A 17,291-nucleotide genomic window follows, 5' to 3' on the forward strand; every position below is an offset into this window, starting at 1 on the left:
AACGAACCTTTATTTTATACTGTGGTGGCACTGACATACTATGTGTTGTTGGTGGCAGGTGAACGGAATGTATTTTCTATTTTGTTGTTGTTGTTCAGTCGCCAAGTCATGTCTGACTCTTTTTGTAGGAGCGTTCCCTTTTTATCAGGCCCTGTTACACTGGTAAAACATCTATTTGTGTATACATAAGTGTACTTAATTATAAATGTCTAGGTACATAGATACATAAACGTCCAGATTGATAGTGATATAAATGTCTAGGTACATAGATATATAAATGTCTATATGCATAGATATATAGATACATAAATACCTAGATACATAGAAACATAAATATCTATATACATAGACATATCAATATCTGTATACATGGAAGATGGTTACACAGTGGAAAATGCAAGAGACAACCTTATCGACAAAATAAGTGATAAAGATCGTGGCCTTTATAAGAGTATACTAGGAGAGAGAAACATAAACAATTTCAAACAAAGAGAACAAAGCTAACCACGATTCATGTAACTAGTTTTAATCTGGTGGCAATAAACCAAGTCCCCAGGGGAGTCAGTAGATGATGGCAAATTCTGGAAGGGTCAGATAGTGAAAACAAATTCAATGTTTCATCTTTGTTTACAAAGTATACCTTATCAATTTATGGATTCATACTTGTTGATACCTCCTTAAGTATGTATCATCCTATATATATCCTCACATGGCCACATCCAAACTGTTTCAACTCAAATCATTCCAAGCATAACTCCAACTTGTTGCAACTCTAGTTAGTCAGTTGTTGCAATTTCATGAAACAGGCACATTGTGATTCTTTCGTATAGACCAGTAAAGGCTAGGGTTTCTGTCTAATGTTTTTTTTAGAGGCCTTAGAAATCATTGAAAATTTCAACTCTTCTCCCTGCTTCACCTTGTTCTGATTCAATCGACATGGGAAGAGCTGTGGAAAGAGTGTTTAATATAATCTGAACTCACCAGGTATCTATTATTTGGTGTACATGAAGATCTGAGAAGTAGACTTTGATGGGTATAACAAGAAATATTGTGGATGTAGAACATAATTAGAAATTGCGAGAGTCATTTGACCAGAGAACAATCACAATGGGTCAACTTTATCTCCCACACCCATGAGGACAAGTTTATCTTGGTAATAACATCAGCAACTGAGGAGTGAAAGTGTTATATCACTGTGAAAAATGATTATGAAAAGAAATCTATGAAATGTTTTCATAGATAGAACACAACTTTCCAAGAGGCTTTAAATTTCAGGTAAATGTTTTATTCTTTGAAATCTTGAGTGGATTACAGACTCGGTGTACGTTTTACAGACTGTTCCAAGTAACATTCTATTCCATCCTGGAACGAATACATCACTTTGATTCATGCCCTTGTGACACACTTAATCAGACTTGGAGACAATCTATGTTGGAGAGTGCTGTCAACCAATTTGTGCATACCAGCTGCAGATCTGACAAGAAACATTTACTCTCCCGTGGTTGTTGCTGTTCAGTTGCTGAGTTGTGTCTGACTCTTTGTGACCCCATGGACTGCAGCACGCCAGGAATCCCTGTCCTTCACCATCTCCTGGAGATTGCTCAAACTGCTGTCCACTGAATTGGTGATGCCATCCAACCATCTCTCCCTCTGTCGTCCCCTTCTCCATTTGCCTTCAATCTTTCCCAGTATCAGTCTTTTCCAGTGGGTCGGCTCTTCACATCAGGTGGCCGAAGGATTGGAGCTTTGGTTTCAGCATCAGTCCTTCCTATGAATATTCAGGACTGATTTCCTTTAGGATTGACTGGTTTGATCTCCTTGCAGTCCAAGGGACTCTCAAGAGTCTTCTCTAGCACCACAGTTTGAAAGCATCAGTTCTTCGGTGCTCTGCCTTCTTTGTGGTCCTACTCTCACATCCGTATATGACTACTGCAAAAACCGGTAGCTTTTACTCCCACATACGGGATGTCAAATTTGCTTTTACATACTGCCTGCTGTATTTAGACTCTCGGTTCAGACTTCATGTAACCATGTAGTGTTGTATTTAAATCCAATTTGAAACAAAGCTTTAAGAATGTTTTGCCTACCAGTAGCGTTCTATTTTCACCAGCACCTCTTACCTTGGTGTGACATCTCAAAACTCAGAAATCCTTACATGTTGATATGAATATCAATTTCATTGTAGCAGAGTTTGAACAGAGAAGTGAAAAAATCAGGATGCCTATTTTATCCGATTTCTCCAGGCAGAAAATTGAAGCTGCTTGTTGCTGTTCAGTCACTCAGTCGTGTCCAACTCTTTGCGACCCCATAGATTTCAGCACGCTGGGCTTCCCTGTCCTTCACCATCTCCCCGAGTTGGCTCAAACTCATGTCCGTTGGGTCGGTGATGCCATCCAACCATCTCGCCCCCCGTCGTCCCCTTCTTCTTCTGCCGTCAGTCTTTGAAATTGAAACTGTTAGAAGGCAGAGTTCATGCAGCTTATGGGCTCCTTGACTCAATCTTTTTGCAGGAATTTTCTTATGTATTTTTTCAAGTGTGACCTTTCCTTCATATAATAGCCAATAACAGAATTAGAAGAAACTAATTTGAAATGACGGAATGTTTCCACCCTGACAATCTGAACACAAAGAAACCAGTGGGAACTGCAAAGATCTGGGGTCAGGCTTTTAAGAATATTTTAGGTTGGCAAATAATAACCAATATGCTTTCAATTTGAACAATGTTTATTCTGATAAAGAAGATCCTTTTCTAGAAGGCTTCCAGTGTGGCTGCCTCCTGCTGGAAGCCTTGGATGATGGAATCAGGGCACTTTCTGTCTGTCTGTACAGGACCCTGGGCTCATCTCTAAGAAATCCCTGGATCTCCCCTGCATCCTGACCACCATGTGCCCAAAGATATTGGTAACGGTTTGGTTTTGCCTGTTGAAGTGTTTAATGACAAAGATTCTTTCAGTTTCCTGGTGTGGGTGACATGTGGAGCCCAGTGATGATTTTTTCTTTAAGAACCTTACTTGCTAGTGAAAGGTTGTTGCTGAGCCACAGAAAAACGGCCGGGATTCTTGGCCTCTGGAGGAGAAGAATTCAATCCTGGGCCAGAGACGAGGCTGGATCGCTCAGAGCTTTGGTGTGATCAAGTTTTATTAAAGTATAAAGGAGATAGAGAAAGCTTCTGACATAGGCATCAGAAGGGGGCAGGAAGAGCACCCCCCTGCTAGCCTTCAGCTGGATGTTATATAGTCACTAGCAGTTTGTTAATGTAAGGAAGAAATGTCTTATACTCAGACATTGTTCCCCTAATCTATGTAAATGAAACTATTTGCATGATCTGCCTTTCTGCAAAATTCAAGTCAATCGTTTTATGACTCGGCATGTCCAGTGACCAGATTATTCGAAAATACATCCTATGGATGAGGGGTCTGGTGCCATTCTGAGTTTAACATGCTGGTTTGCCAGGTAGGTTCTGAGCCATTAGGCGGAAGACAGCATTTGGGGTAAATGCAGAGTACATTAACATAGCTTAAGACAAACATTTCCTTAAGAAAAATGCATTGGTTAACTCAAAGTTTGAGAATAGTTAACTTCAGGTGAAACCAGGTGTCATGGCAACACAGTATTTTTTTTAATACATTTATTTATTTTAGTTGGGGTCTAATTACTTGACAATATTGTAGCAGTTTTTGCCATCCATTGACATGAATCAGCCATGAGTTTACATGTGTTCCCCTTCCTGGACCCCCCTCCCACCTCCCTCCCCATCCCATCCCTCTGGGTCATCCCATTGCCCCAGCCCTGAGGGTGGGACATTCTGGGAGAATAGCATTGAAACATGTATATTATCATATGTGAAACAGAACACCATTCCATGTTCGATGCATGAGACAACACAGTATTTTAAGAGAAACCTCTTTTAAATTTGTATAGAGAAGGGGAAAAATATCGCTAGTTTGTTTTTTCCTGCCGCTTAAGAGAGATAAAATGCCTGACACTTGCAGCCTATTTCCTCCGTTTGGAGACCCCTGGCCTTCCTGCCTGTTGCCCTCTCTCATTCCCCCCTTTTCTTTTAGGAGAATTATGTTGCCTAGGGAAAAGGGATGTCGTTTTTGTTCCATAACTGCTTCCAAGCTGACAAGGGGCGTTGTTCCTAAATTATTGAGGCAACATATTCTCCTAACTCTCATATTGAGAGTGTCTGATCCAGGGGCCCCGAATAGTAGTTGGAGGAAGCTGCAGCAGTAGCAGGCATTTAAGCCACCATCACCATCTGTAACTTAAAAGCTCTCATGCACCTAGAAACAAATCCAGTTACACAGTTACGGATGCAGGGAGTAAACAGCAAAAACAAAATCACCAGAATTATTGTAATTAAACTAGTTTTCCCCCATGGGGAACTAGTTAACGTCTCCCAAAGTGAGGCAATCGAGGCTCCAGGAGTATCCATAGCCCCAATCATCTTGTTCATGTGTTTAGCAAAATGAGTAACGTTGGTGCTCGTATCAGGTATATATGTACAGCACTGGGTATGAATAATGGCACAAGTTCTTCGTTGCGCAGCTCTCCGAATATCTAAAGCCAATCTGTTTTGTAAAACCACCTTTCTAATTTGTGCTTGTTCAGCATTAAGAGCTGAAATAGCTTTTTGAGAATCTTGCAATGCCTGTTGAGTAAAATTAGTCAAAGCACCTACTCGTAGCATAACGTCTGTAGTTCCCAAAGAGGGAACAAACATTGCAGCCAAATAATCATACCAGTGAAATATAGACCTTGCCCACCGAGTTTTAAGGTGGGGTAAATTAGCAGGTTTTTTTGGAAGCTCTGAAAAGATAGAGCCGTGAGTAAAGGCGAGACCTAGGGTGCATCTCCCTGTCCAACCAGGGGGAAGCCATGCCCATAGGTAAGAGCCACATATCCAATAAGTCCCGTTTGGAGCAAGCCAGCGTGACTGAGATATCCAGTCCCAATCAGTGCCTGGCCAGACAAAGGGAGGACCTGAATTGGGGTTGGAAAACACGGGAATGATTACATTGCATATTTCCCGAGGCAAAAGTCCCAAGTGTTTCCAATCATTATAATTAAGTTGTTGACTAACTTCCGGGGATGGCTGTATTTGTTCCCAGCATATAGGGGCAGTAGATATTAGACGTCCTTTTTCAGGAGTTAGCCATATAACCTCATCCCATATTTGATAAACATCAGGTAAAAAGCCATTAGATCTAGACCTATTTGCCTTATGTGTGGCAAAAGAGTCATTAAACCGAGACAATGTATAATCAAAATTAAAAGTCACGTTATGTCCATAGTTAAGGTACAAAGTGTTGCACCAGTCCATTTTAGGGTTGTTAGATGTCATTAGTTTAAGAAGAGGCGTCACATAGGATTGTTGTCGAAGGTATTCGCAGACTTGGAGAAAGTCTTTTCCTTGAAGTGGAGATGTCCACCACGGGAAGCCTTCCACTGATGAAGAGGGGAGTGCTCCGCAGACCCAGCAGTTAGACCGATTATGAAAGGCAGCGTAGGAGTGAGCCCAGGACAGGAAGGCATTATCTTGAGGATCAAACGGCAGACTCAGGACCTTTGGAGTCAGCAGAAGTAGGCTCACATAGATGATCAGGCCCATCTGAAAGGTACAAAGTCAGAGCATAGAAAGTCAAGACATAAAATGAAGCCACTTAGTTCTGGTCAGGGTGCCACCTCTTAACTCGAGTGTGATGTACCCACGAATCAATTCCTGGCACTTTGACAGCTGTGGGAGAAGAAAGAATAACTTGGCAAGGACCTTCCCAGAGGGGCTCAAGGGATTGGCCACCAGACCCAAAGTTTGTATGAGGACCTCAGTTCCTGGCTCAAATAGAGGCTTGCTTGACTCAGAGGCTGGGTCAGGAGTCCTCTCCCGGAGTTCTGTTAATGCCTGTTGAAAAGCTGAGAGCCGAGTTACATAATTAGTTAATTCCAAGGCTTCAGGGTCTATAACAATGTCTGTGCGTAAGAAACGCCTTCTATAAATACATTTAAAGGGGGACAGTCCCTCCTTTTTGGGGGCAGTTCGAGCCCTCATTAAAGCTATGGGTAGGACTTCAATTGTCCTGAGTCTCTTGAGTTAATTGACGCAGGTGTCTTTTGATAATGTCATTAGCTTTTTCAACCTTTCTTGAGGATTGGGGTCTCCAGGAACAGTGTAAGTGATATTCTATTCCTAGAGCTTTAGACACCCCCTGAGTTACGGCAGCTTTAAAGGCGGAGCCGTTGTCACTCTGAAGGCTCCGTGGCAGCCCAAACCTTGGGATAATTCTATGGATTAAAATCTTTATAACCTCCTTAGCCTGTTCACTATGACAGGGAAAAGCCTCAATCCATTCAGCAAAAGTATCCACCCAAACTTGTATGCAAGAATATCCATTAGCAAAAAAAAAAAAAAAGAATATCCATTAGCTTTTGGCATATGAGTAAAATCAATTTCCCACCCAGTCCTCTCCAGGATCCTTTCCACTTCGTTGTAATCCAGATTTTGCCAGCTTTTTAGTCTTTGGGTTATTTTTTTGACAAACCTCACACCTTTTGATAATGTTCTTTCAAGTTTTTATTACATTTTTACCTTCAAACAAATGAGAAGCCATCTGGTAAGTACTCTCTGCACCCAAATGAAAACTCTGGTGTAAACCCTTAAGGATTTTCCATTGAGCATTTTCAGGAATTATTAATCATCCATCTTCGGACTGTAACCATCCTTTATCAGTAATCTTTGCTCCTCTTTTCTCATCTTTCTAATTCTTCCTCAGTATATTGTGGTTTTTCCCGCTCCACAGGACCTGTCCAGATCAAAGGCGTCTGTAGTGAAGGGGATTGGGTAAAGTGCTGCTTTTCTGGCGTCAGCCAGCTGATTACCTTCGGGCTATTTTACTCCCATCCCTGTTGTGTCTTTTGCAATGCATAACAGCTACTTCCTCAGGACAATATATAGCAGTTAAAAGTCTCCCGATCTCTCTGAAATGTTTAATAGGTTCTCCTGTTGCTGTGTTAACCTGCCTTTCTTTCTATATGGCAGCACAAGCATGTAAAGTCAAATAAGCAGACTTAGAATCAGTGTAGATATTTACTCGCTGCCCTTTGTTTAACTCTAGAGCTCGGGTCAGAGCCACAAGCTCCGCTAACTGAGCACTAGTTCCCTGGGGGAGAGATTTTGTTTTAAAAACCTGTTCAGCCATCACCACTGCATAACCTGCTTTATGCTTTCCATCTCGAACAAGAGAACTGCCATCTGTAAATATTTCCATGTCAGGATTGTCTAATGGGGTATCCATTAGATCTTCCCGAGCTGCATAGTTTAAAGTTAGAAATTGGGAACAATCACGATCTGGTGTTTCATTTTCCTTCTCAGGAAGGAAAGTGGCAGGATTTAAATTCCCACAAACTTTAAGCTTAGTTACTGGTCCTTCTAACAACAATGACTGATATTTAAGAAGCCTACTGTCTGTCATCCAGATATTAACCTTAGAATTTAAGATTCCACTCACATCATGAGAAGTCAGTACAGTAAGGTTTCATCCATTAATTATTTTTAAAGCTTCTGGTGCTAATAAAGCCGCTGCTCCAATTACTCTTAGGCGGTGGGGCCACCCACGTGAAATTACATCTAATTGTCGGCTTAGATAAGCAATAGGTTGCTGGTGAGGTCCTCGGGGTTGTGTTAAAACTCCCAAGGCCATACCTTTTCTTTTAGTGACAAACAAATTAAATTCTGACCCTGTGGGCAAGCTCAGAGCGGGAGCTTGCAGGAGAGCCGCCTGTAGAACCTTAAAAGCCTTTTGAGTATCTGGAGCCCAAACCAGTTTGTCGGTTTGGGCCTGCTCAGTTTCAGCGATACGTTTATATAAAGGCCGGGCAAGTTCCCCATAACCCGGAATCCAAATGCGACAGTAGCCTGTGATTTCCAAAAATCCTCTCGGTTGTCTTAAAGTCATAGGTAGGGGATGATTTAGTATAGGTTTAATTCTCTCGGGGCCTATGGCCCTAGTCCCTTCTGATATGATTAGGCCCAGATATCTAACAGATTGTTGACAAAGCTGAGCCTTTTCTCTTGATGCCTTGTAACCGCAGCCTGCCAGAAAGTTTGAGACATCTTCTGAGGCTTGTGAACAAGCTTCCTCTGTCTCAGCACAGAGCAAAATATCATCTACATATTGTAACACCACCGCTCCAGAACTATTAAAGTGTTGTAGATCCCGGGACAAACTTTGTCCAAATAAGTGAGGACTGTCACGAAATCCCTGGGGCAAAACTGTCCAGGTTAACTGAGACGCTGGCTGCGTAGGGTCTTCAACGGCAAATAGAAATTGACTTTCCTCCGCCAAAGGCACTGAATAGAAGGCATCTTTTACATCCATTACTGAGAAATATTTGGCTCGTTCAGGAATTTCAGACAATAGAGTATAAGGATTAGGCACCACAGGATGTAAAGGAACTACAGCCTCATTTATTATTCCTAAGTCTTGAACTAGTCTCCAGTTACCATTTGATTTCTTTATACCCAAAATAGGAGTGTTGCATGGACTGTTACAGGGAATTAATAGTCCCTGCTCCTTTAAATTTTCGATGATGGGTCTTAACCCTTCCTTAACCTCAGGTTTTAGTGGATACTGCTTCTTATGTGGGAATAAGTGCTCAATTCTTTGAGCTTATCAACTACAAGAATAGCATTTTGTGCTCGACCCACCGATTTTCCATCAGCCCATACTCTAGGGTTTACATTTGGTTCAATTAAAGGGAGAGAAAGGGAGGGCTCCATATTCATGAAAACAGAGGCATGGACATTACTCAGTATCTCTCTCCCCAAAAGGGGTGAGGGCGATTCTGGCACGATCAGAAACTCGTGTGAAAATAGCACCGAATCCCAGTCACAACTGACAGAAACACAGAAGTAATACCTTTTGGCTCGTCCAGACAGTCCCATTATGGAAGCGAATCGGGAAGAAAGTGGGCCAGGGGCTTCAGTAAGCACGGAGTAAGTTTGCCCCAGTATCTAAAAGGAAATTGACGGATTGGCCTCTCACAGTTATTAATACCCGGGGTTCCTCAGGTGTAATTAGGACGGGAGCTTGTGTGGGGACCCCCGGGCACCTTCAGTCCTGATTGTCTTGAGAGTCAGACCCCTGAAACCTACGCCTCTGCGGGCAGTCTCTCCTCCAGTGTGGTCCTTTGCAGACAGGACCTGGAGCCGGGGGCGGCTTAAATGCCTGAGAGCAATCCCGCTTGAGGTGCCTCTCCTTTCCACAGTAAGAGCAAACCCATCCCTTTTCACCTGGGTCCCTCTGGGCATTTTTCTCAGGCTATTTAAGAACAGTTCTTACAGCCATTGCGAAGGCTTCCGCCTTTTTCTTTGTCTTTTTCTGCCTTTCTTTCTTTTCTTCATATTCCCTACCATAATAGACTGTCTGAGCCAGTTGTAACAGATTATCTAAAGACTGGTTAGGTCCACACGCCCGTTTTAATAGCTTACGGCGGATATCTGGAGCCGACCGAGTGAGAAATCCATCTTTTGAGATCGCTTTTCCCTCCTCACTTTCGGGATCAATCTCAGTGAATCTGCGAAGGGCTTCTCTCAGTCTATCTAGGAATTGACCAGGAGCTTCCTTTTCCTCCTGTTTTATGTTTGCCGATTTGCCATAGTTTAAAGGCTTAGCACGCGCCTGCCTGAGTCCTTCAAGAATGCATCTGACAAAATGACTCTGACCCCATCTTCCTTTAGCTGTGTTGTAGTCCCAATCCGGTTCTATAGTTGGGACCGCCTGATTCTCAGTGGGGAGAGCGGCTGTTTCGTCCTCCCTCTTCCCTACTGATTCATTACCAAGCCATTTATCTCCATAAGCAACTGCTTTTTCCAAGACTCGACTCTTTGAGTCGGGAGTCAGCGTGTGTCCCAAGATATACATCACATCCTTCCAAGTAAGGTCATAAAGCAAAGTAACACCTTTAAAAGCTCTAATATATTTTTCTGGGTCCTCTAAATAGTCTCCCAGATCCTCCTTAATTCTTTGTATTTCTTCATAAGAAAAAGGCTTATTCACTCTCATAGACTGATTATTTCTCCCGGTGGGTGCTTCATGAAGAGGCAACAGCTTGTGCCGCTGTTCCTCAGTCTCTCTGGCTGCTCTGCGCAGAAGATCCCAGGGATAGATTGGAGAAACCTGATTTTCTTTCTCTCCTTGTCTCCTGTCTTCCATCCCATCTCTCACTTCGATGGTCTGAGTTTCTACTGAAACCAAAGTAGTCTGAGGTCGTACTGAGACAGGTGTTGGTTCGACCTCTATATGGGCAGTTTGAATCTCAGTTTGGGTTTCCACTGAGACCAAGGCAGCCCTTCTTGCGGGGGTGGGGTGGGGTTCTGGTTTTCAGTTGGGAGCCCCGGGTATGGGGGCAAAGTAGGAGGACAGGAGGGAGCTGAAGGTGTCACACCCAAACCTACACCCTTAGGACACAAGTCTGGCATATTTCGCAGAGAGAAAAAGGGCAACACATATGCTACTTCTACCCATTTCTCTTGTTTTTTTTACAGAACCGGTCTAATTGTAGAACAGTATTATACTTAAGAGACCCTCCAACTGGCCACCGTTCGCCATCCTCCAGTGGGTACCGCGGCCATGCAGTATCACATAGGAAGACCAGGTGTGTCTTCTTTAAGCCCTGGGGATCAAATCTATCCTAGTTTTTCAGGATACAGTTCAAAGGAGTGAGGCTGGAATTGTTAGCTCCCATCTGTAAGAGAGAAAAAAAGCGACCAGCGCCCTCTTTCTCTCGGAGGCGTCCCTCCCTGCTCTAGATGGGGGTGTAGACAGACTTGACACCAAAGCTTTTCTTTTTCTGGTCGGACTTAGTCTGTCCCTTACCGACGCAGGCGCCGTACTCGTCCCTCCCGGTTCTACCACCGAGACGGGGTGGGGATGCACCAGGGGTAGACCTGATGGCATCCCTGACTGACGTCCAGCTCCTCGCCGTTAAAACCTTGCTTGCCTCTGATGCCACCCGGGGTGCAATCAGAGTAACCTTCCAGAATGCCTCCCAGACCAAGACCGCTGGAGGAGACATTTGTCACCTGAGTGCCTGTGCACGACCCTGAATATATTCCTGACCACAATAAGACCAATGCGCACATAAAACTGAGATGTTCCTTCCAAGCATCACCACACCAGTATAAGAGCCTCGTCTGGGCCACTAAGAGCCAGTGTTACCAAAGGAAAAAAAATCCATTGCAGTTCCAATCTGAGTAACTTTTAACCTCAGAGATGTTCCCGCAGCTAGAGCTCCATCTAGCTTCCAAACTTTCGATTCCTAGCGAGGCTAGGCGCTTGCTGACTACCAACCTCAAGTTTGGGACCCAAGGAACAGTACACAGTAACAGCATAGATCACAAGTCCCTTGAAAGTCTATGACCCGACAGATAGGTTAGTACTTCTAATTCCCAAGGAGCTATGAAATGGTCAAAGAGACCGAAAAGTTTGACCGAGAAAGGAGAGTTCGGTCCACACGCTTTGCCCATTTCTGCTCGGTCCCCAAAGGAGACACTGGGTGCCTCTTGGCATTGGCAGGTCGGTATAAACCCCCGACAGGTTTCTGCCATAAGCCGTATGAGGTCACCGCGGAACCGCAGAGCAGGGCTCCTCACTTCTTTCACGCAGATTCACACAAGCACGCCGTAGAGTTAGTAAAGTACAGCAGAAAACGTGTTCGCTCGGAGAACAAAGAACTAGAGCTCTAAGCATCCTTACCTTGTGGTGAAGAATTCCGGACGAGCCCGCAAGATGAAAGGGTGTTGCTGAGCCACAGAAAAACGGCCGGGATTCTTGGCCTCTGGAGGAGAAGAATTCAATCCTGGGCCAGAGACGAGGCTGGATCGCTCAGAGCTTTGGTGTGATCAAGTTTTATTAAAGTATAAAGGAGATAGAGAAAGCTGACATAGGCATCAGAAGGGGGCAGAAAGAGTACCTCCCTGCTAGTCTTCAGCTGGATGTTATATAGTCACTAGCAGTTTGTTAATGTAAGAAAGGAATGTCTTCAACTCAGAGTGACACCACACCCCTCATCCATAAGATGTATTTTCGAATAATCTGGGCACCGGACATTCCAGGCCATAAAAGGATTGACTTGAATTTTGCAGAAAGGCAGATCATGCAAATAGTTTCATTTACATAGATTAGGGGAACAATGTCTGAGTATAACATACTGGTTTGCCAAGTAGGTTCTGAGCCTTAGGCGAAAGACAGTGTTTGGGGTAAATGCACAGTACATTAACATAGCTTAAGACAAACATTTCCATAAGAAAAATGCATTGGTTAACTCAAAGTTTGAGAGTAGTTAACTTCAGCTGAAACCAGGTGTCATGGCAACACAGTATTTTAAGAGAAACCTCTCAAATTTGTATAGAGAAGGGAAAAAATATCGCTAGTTTGTTTTTTCCTGCCGCTTAAGAGAGATAAAATGTTTGACACTTGCAGCCTATTTCCTCCATTTGGAGACCCCTGGCCTTCCTGCCTGTTGCCCTCTCTCAAAAACGTGCTCAGTGTTATACATGATTTCAAGTTATGAGTCCTTCATGAAAATATTATTAGAAGACTATTTAAGCAAAATAATCACTGATGGTATAAACAGCAGCAGAAGTTCTGCTGAGCAGTAGATCTATTTAAACCTCAGATTAAAGATAAAACTCCTGAAGAATTTATGGTAATAAAACACAATGGAAATGCTGCAATGGAAATACGGAAATAAGATAACTTTTTAGAGTAGACTGGTGAAACTAAAATAATGAGATACCACTACACACTTATTGGAATGGTCAAATACAAAAATCTGACAAACCAATTACTGGCAAAGATGAGGAACCACAGGAACTCTCATTCCTTGTTAGTGGGATTGCAAAATGGTAGAATCACTTTGGAAGCAATTTCTTACAGAGCTAAACATTGTCATACCACATGATCTATCAATTACACTCCTAGACTGCTCATCAAATGATTTGCTAGTTAATACCCACACAAAAACATGCACATGAATTTTATAACAGCTTAATTCATACTCTCTCTCTCTCACCCACAAATTGGAAGCAACCAAAGTGTCCTTTAGTAGACGACTGGGTAAACAAACTTTGGTACATCAACATAGCAGAATATTATTCAAGAATAAAAAGAAATTAGCTAGCAAATCACAAAAAGAGATGGATGAAATCTGAATGAATGTTATAAAGTAAAATAAGCTAGTCTGGAAAAGGTTATACACTGCATGCTGCCAATTATACGACACTCTGGAAAAGGTCAAACTGTAGAGCAAATAAAAAATATCAGAGGCTTTTTTCTTTTGCTTCAGAATAGTTTTATTAGTTTGGATAAGGTATGTCAACAATCAACAATTCCTCTCCTACTCTGACATACAAATCCACTCAATCGGAGTCTTCGTCGCACCAGAGTTCATACAGTGTAATGTTATTGTGTGCGTCTGCAGGAACCTCGACATTGGGAGCATTGAGGTTACTGCAGGTTGCCGTGGCAAGTTTCAGATTCCGCACCCTGGACACAAATTTCACAAGGTCCATCTCCAGCTGGGTTAAGGTGGCAAACATATAGTCTTTGTCTGGGGAAGCATTTTTCTTTTTCTGTCCCGGAGAGCCAAATGAACCGCCCTGACAGGCAGGAGGAGTCTGCACATTACTCTCACCACTCTCTCCCATCAACTTCACTGTCACATACATGAGCACAATGAAGAAAAGCCAGGGAAACATGATCTTAAGCCAGTCTCGGGCATGCTCTGGTTGATTTTGCTGAATTAGACTGTATCCTCCGCAGAGCATCTTCCCCTGGATTTCTTCGGCTCTCTCTCTCAGAGAAGTAAACATTAAGGCGCAGACACAGGTAACACCCGTGGAAAAGCACAGGAACCATTTGATGGACCACATGTGAGCCGAGAGGAAACAGCTCCTGGTGCGCTGGTTTGCCCTGGCACCTGGAGACTGAGGACCAGCCAGGGCTGGGCCCTTGGTGACGTCATAGAGGGCCCCGCCCCCACCAGAACCCATGTGGCCATTGTGATGACTTCAGGGCCGAGGGTAAGAAGGCTTGCAGGGGTCAACTGGGAGTAGGGCTTAAAGGGAAATAGCGAAATTTCCAGAGGGCAATTGAAAAAGAGGTGGGGAGTGACAGAATGCCATTTCCATGCCAATGTATTCTTTCTGAACCTGGTGCTCTACTGGGAGGGTGGGTCCGTTTTCGATTTTCATTATTCCATTTGTTGAATCCAAACACTGGGCTGAGCAGAGCAGCCCCATGGGCATGTACCCCTATGGAGCAGAGGGACAAGTGGGAAAGTAAGATATTAAACCAGAGGCCACAAACTAGGAGCCACTGATGTGTTTTGTGTGGCCAACACTGTTCTTAAAAATGACTGTACTCAGTCGCTGTCGTGTGTGACTCCTTGAGACCCCATGGACAGTAGCCCACCAGCTCCTCAATCCCTGGGATTTCCCAGGCAAGAATACCGGAGTAGGTTGCCATTTCCTTCTCCAGGCATAAAGGATGTTTTAGGGCAGTGAAACTATTCTGTATGATGTTATGGAAGATACATGACACTACATATTTGTCAAAACCAGAAGAACCTTACAGCACAAAAAGTAAAGCAATGCATGCATATTTAAGAAAAACTGACATCAAGAATAGAATGCAGAATTTGACTAAAGAATGGAATTATATTACAAATGTATGAAACCACCTCACTAAGATCCCCTGACTTAAGTAACTTCGGAAATGAATGGAGTTTGCAAGACTGAAAGTAAAATATAAAAGCAGTGTAATCTAGTTTATAGTGTTCTTTCTCGTAGGGGTACAGGTTAACAATCCTGATACTGTTACACATGCATACTTGAATTGAGCAGTGAAATAGATGGCCCATGAGTATACATACATATATTTCTTTGCCTTCTTAGCTGAAAGGGCTTAAGAGAAATGATACTCCCAAAATCTGAAAGAAACAATGATGTAGAAATAAGCACAGATCTTGGTTCCCAATCCTCTTTTCCAATAAAAGGAACCAGGCTTCTTGGAGAAATTACTGATTGTAGGGCTCAGAGAGGAAATGTAGAAGAGGAGTCTGGGGGATCTTACTGTATCAAAAAGGAAGTGCTTTAAAATTTTAAAAAAATAAAAAAGCCCTGAAGTAACGGAGTTATGTCAAAGAAGACAGGAATGAGCTTCCAATGGCCAAAACTGTAACAAGACGAGCAACGTAATAAATTAAGTTAGTCATCTTTTGGGATTATATCCCAAAGTATAAAATGAATATCTATGGGTCCGTACTGATATAAATAAATGATTGAATACATGTGAGACAATAGACAAATTTCCCACGCGAAAGAATTTCAGATAACTGACATAGGTAATTGTGCTCTCAAGGAGGTGGAGCTCCCTATTCCTTAAGAGTGACTTCATTCAAAAAGTCACATAGTGACTTCATTCAAAAAAATACAGCAATATGGCGAGGGGGAAAAAGAGTAACTTGACAGTGGAATAACCTGACAAACACTACTTCAGCCCAGTGGTCAAGGTCAACATTACCAGGGATAAGACATGTAGATCGTATCACATGGTAAAAAGGACACTCAACCTCTGCGGTCTTCTTCCCCCAAAATCCATGAAGTGAAAGTGAAAATGAAAGTTACTCAGTCATGTCTGACTCTTTGCGACCCCATGGACTATACTGTCCATGAAATTCTCTAGGCCAGAATACTGGAGTGGGTAGCCTTTCCCTTCTCCGGGGGATCTTCCCAACCCAGGGATCAAACCCAGGTCTCCCGCAATGCAGTTGGATTCTTTACCAGCTGAACCACAAAGGAAGACACCCCCCCAAAAAAAAAAATTCATAGTTCCAGGTTAATAGGAAAAACATCAGACAAATCCAAGTTGAGGAACATTTTATAAAATACCTGACTAGTACTCCTCAAAACTATCAAGGTCATGAAAAATAAGGGAAGTCTGAGAAATTGTCACATCCAAGAAGAGCCTAAGGAGACATCTACTACATGCAATGTGGGATCCGGGATGGGTTCCTGGGTCAGAAAAAGGACATTGGGTAAAAACTAAGAAAATTTTAATAGGACAAATCTTAGAAATAAAGTAGGCATGCTAGTTTATAACAATATGTGTGATATTTTGGAACTTTCTGATATATGGCAACTATCTTCACTTTTTTTGTTAGTCTAAAATCATTCTAAGGTTTTTTAAAGTTTATTTTTAAAACATAGAGCAATGGAGGCAACATTAACATTATTTGCTGACGACAGGAGACTCCAAAGAAAAGTACTCTATACAGTCAGCCTTTCCTATCCATGGGTTTTGCATGCAGGGATTCACGAAGTGTGGATTAAAAATATTTATTTAAAAAAATCCAGAAATTTCCAAAAATCAAAATTCAAATTTACCACATGCTGGCAACTATTTACATATCATTTACATTGTATTAGGTAGTATAAGTAATCTAGAGATGATTTAAAGTATATGAGAGGATATGGGCAGTTTATATGCAAATCCTAAAATGCTATGCTTCTTATTATAAGAGACTTGAACATCTGTGGATTTGGGTATCTGATCTTTGGCAGTGGTGTCTTAGAACCAATCTCCCAGAGATATTGAGGGACAGCTGTATTTTAAAGGAATTGAGCTAGATGGCTGGATAAAAATAATAATATATAGAACAGTCTTCCTATACACTAACAACCAATTACATTTATAATGGAAGACATCATTTATAATAGCTAGAAACAGATAAATATTAAGAATACATTTAAGGACAAATAAAAAATATGCAACAGCTATTTGAAGAAAATTCTGAAATACTACTGAAAAACACAATGAAATGCATGACGAAATGGAAAGATGTATCTTTTGGGAGTATGAAAAGATTTTATACAGATATCAATTGTCCCCAAATTATTCTAAAATTATGATGAGATTTCAAAAAAATACTAATGTGATTGGTATGAGAAGTAAGCTAATTCTATAATATATGTGGAAAAACAAACATGTTATAAGAGGCAGGACATTTCTGAAAAAGAAGATGAATGAGCATGAAGGTTGTCCTTACTATATTTTAAAGCATATGGTTAGCCTACATACTTACATAGAGAAGTACTGGTATACGACTAGTACTGGTACATGGTAAGACTTACAGCTCATGAGGTAAGAAGCGAGAGCAGAAATCAACTCAACTACACACACACATACACACACATACAGCTTTTGTATGAAAGTGGCACCCCCAAAATT

The 17,291-nt window shown here is 42.2% G+C and overlaps 1 pseudogene; it reads right to left on the reverse strand.

Moving 5' to 3' along the window:
• Positions 1 to 13,420: 13,420 nt before the first annotated feature.
• LOC145535615 (protein FAM209 pseudogene) lies at positions 13,421 to 13,873 on the reverse strand (annotated as a pseudogene).
• Between the last annotated feature and the right edge of the window lie 3,418 nt (positions 13,874 to 17,291).

This window comes from Giraffa tippelskirchi, chromosome X, assembly GCF_054371585.1.
Source record: "Giraffa tippelskirchi isolate mGirTip1 chromosome X, T2T-mGirTip1v1.2.pri, whole genome shotgun sequence".
Lineage (NCBI taxonomy): Eukaryota > Metazoa > Chordata > Mammalia > Artiodactyla > Giraffidae > Giraffa > Giraffa tippelskirchi.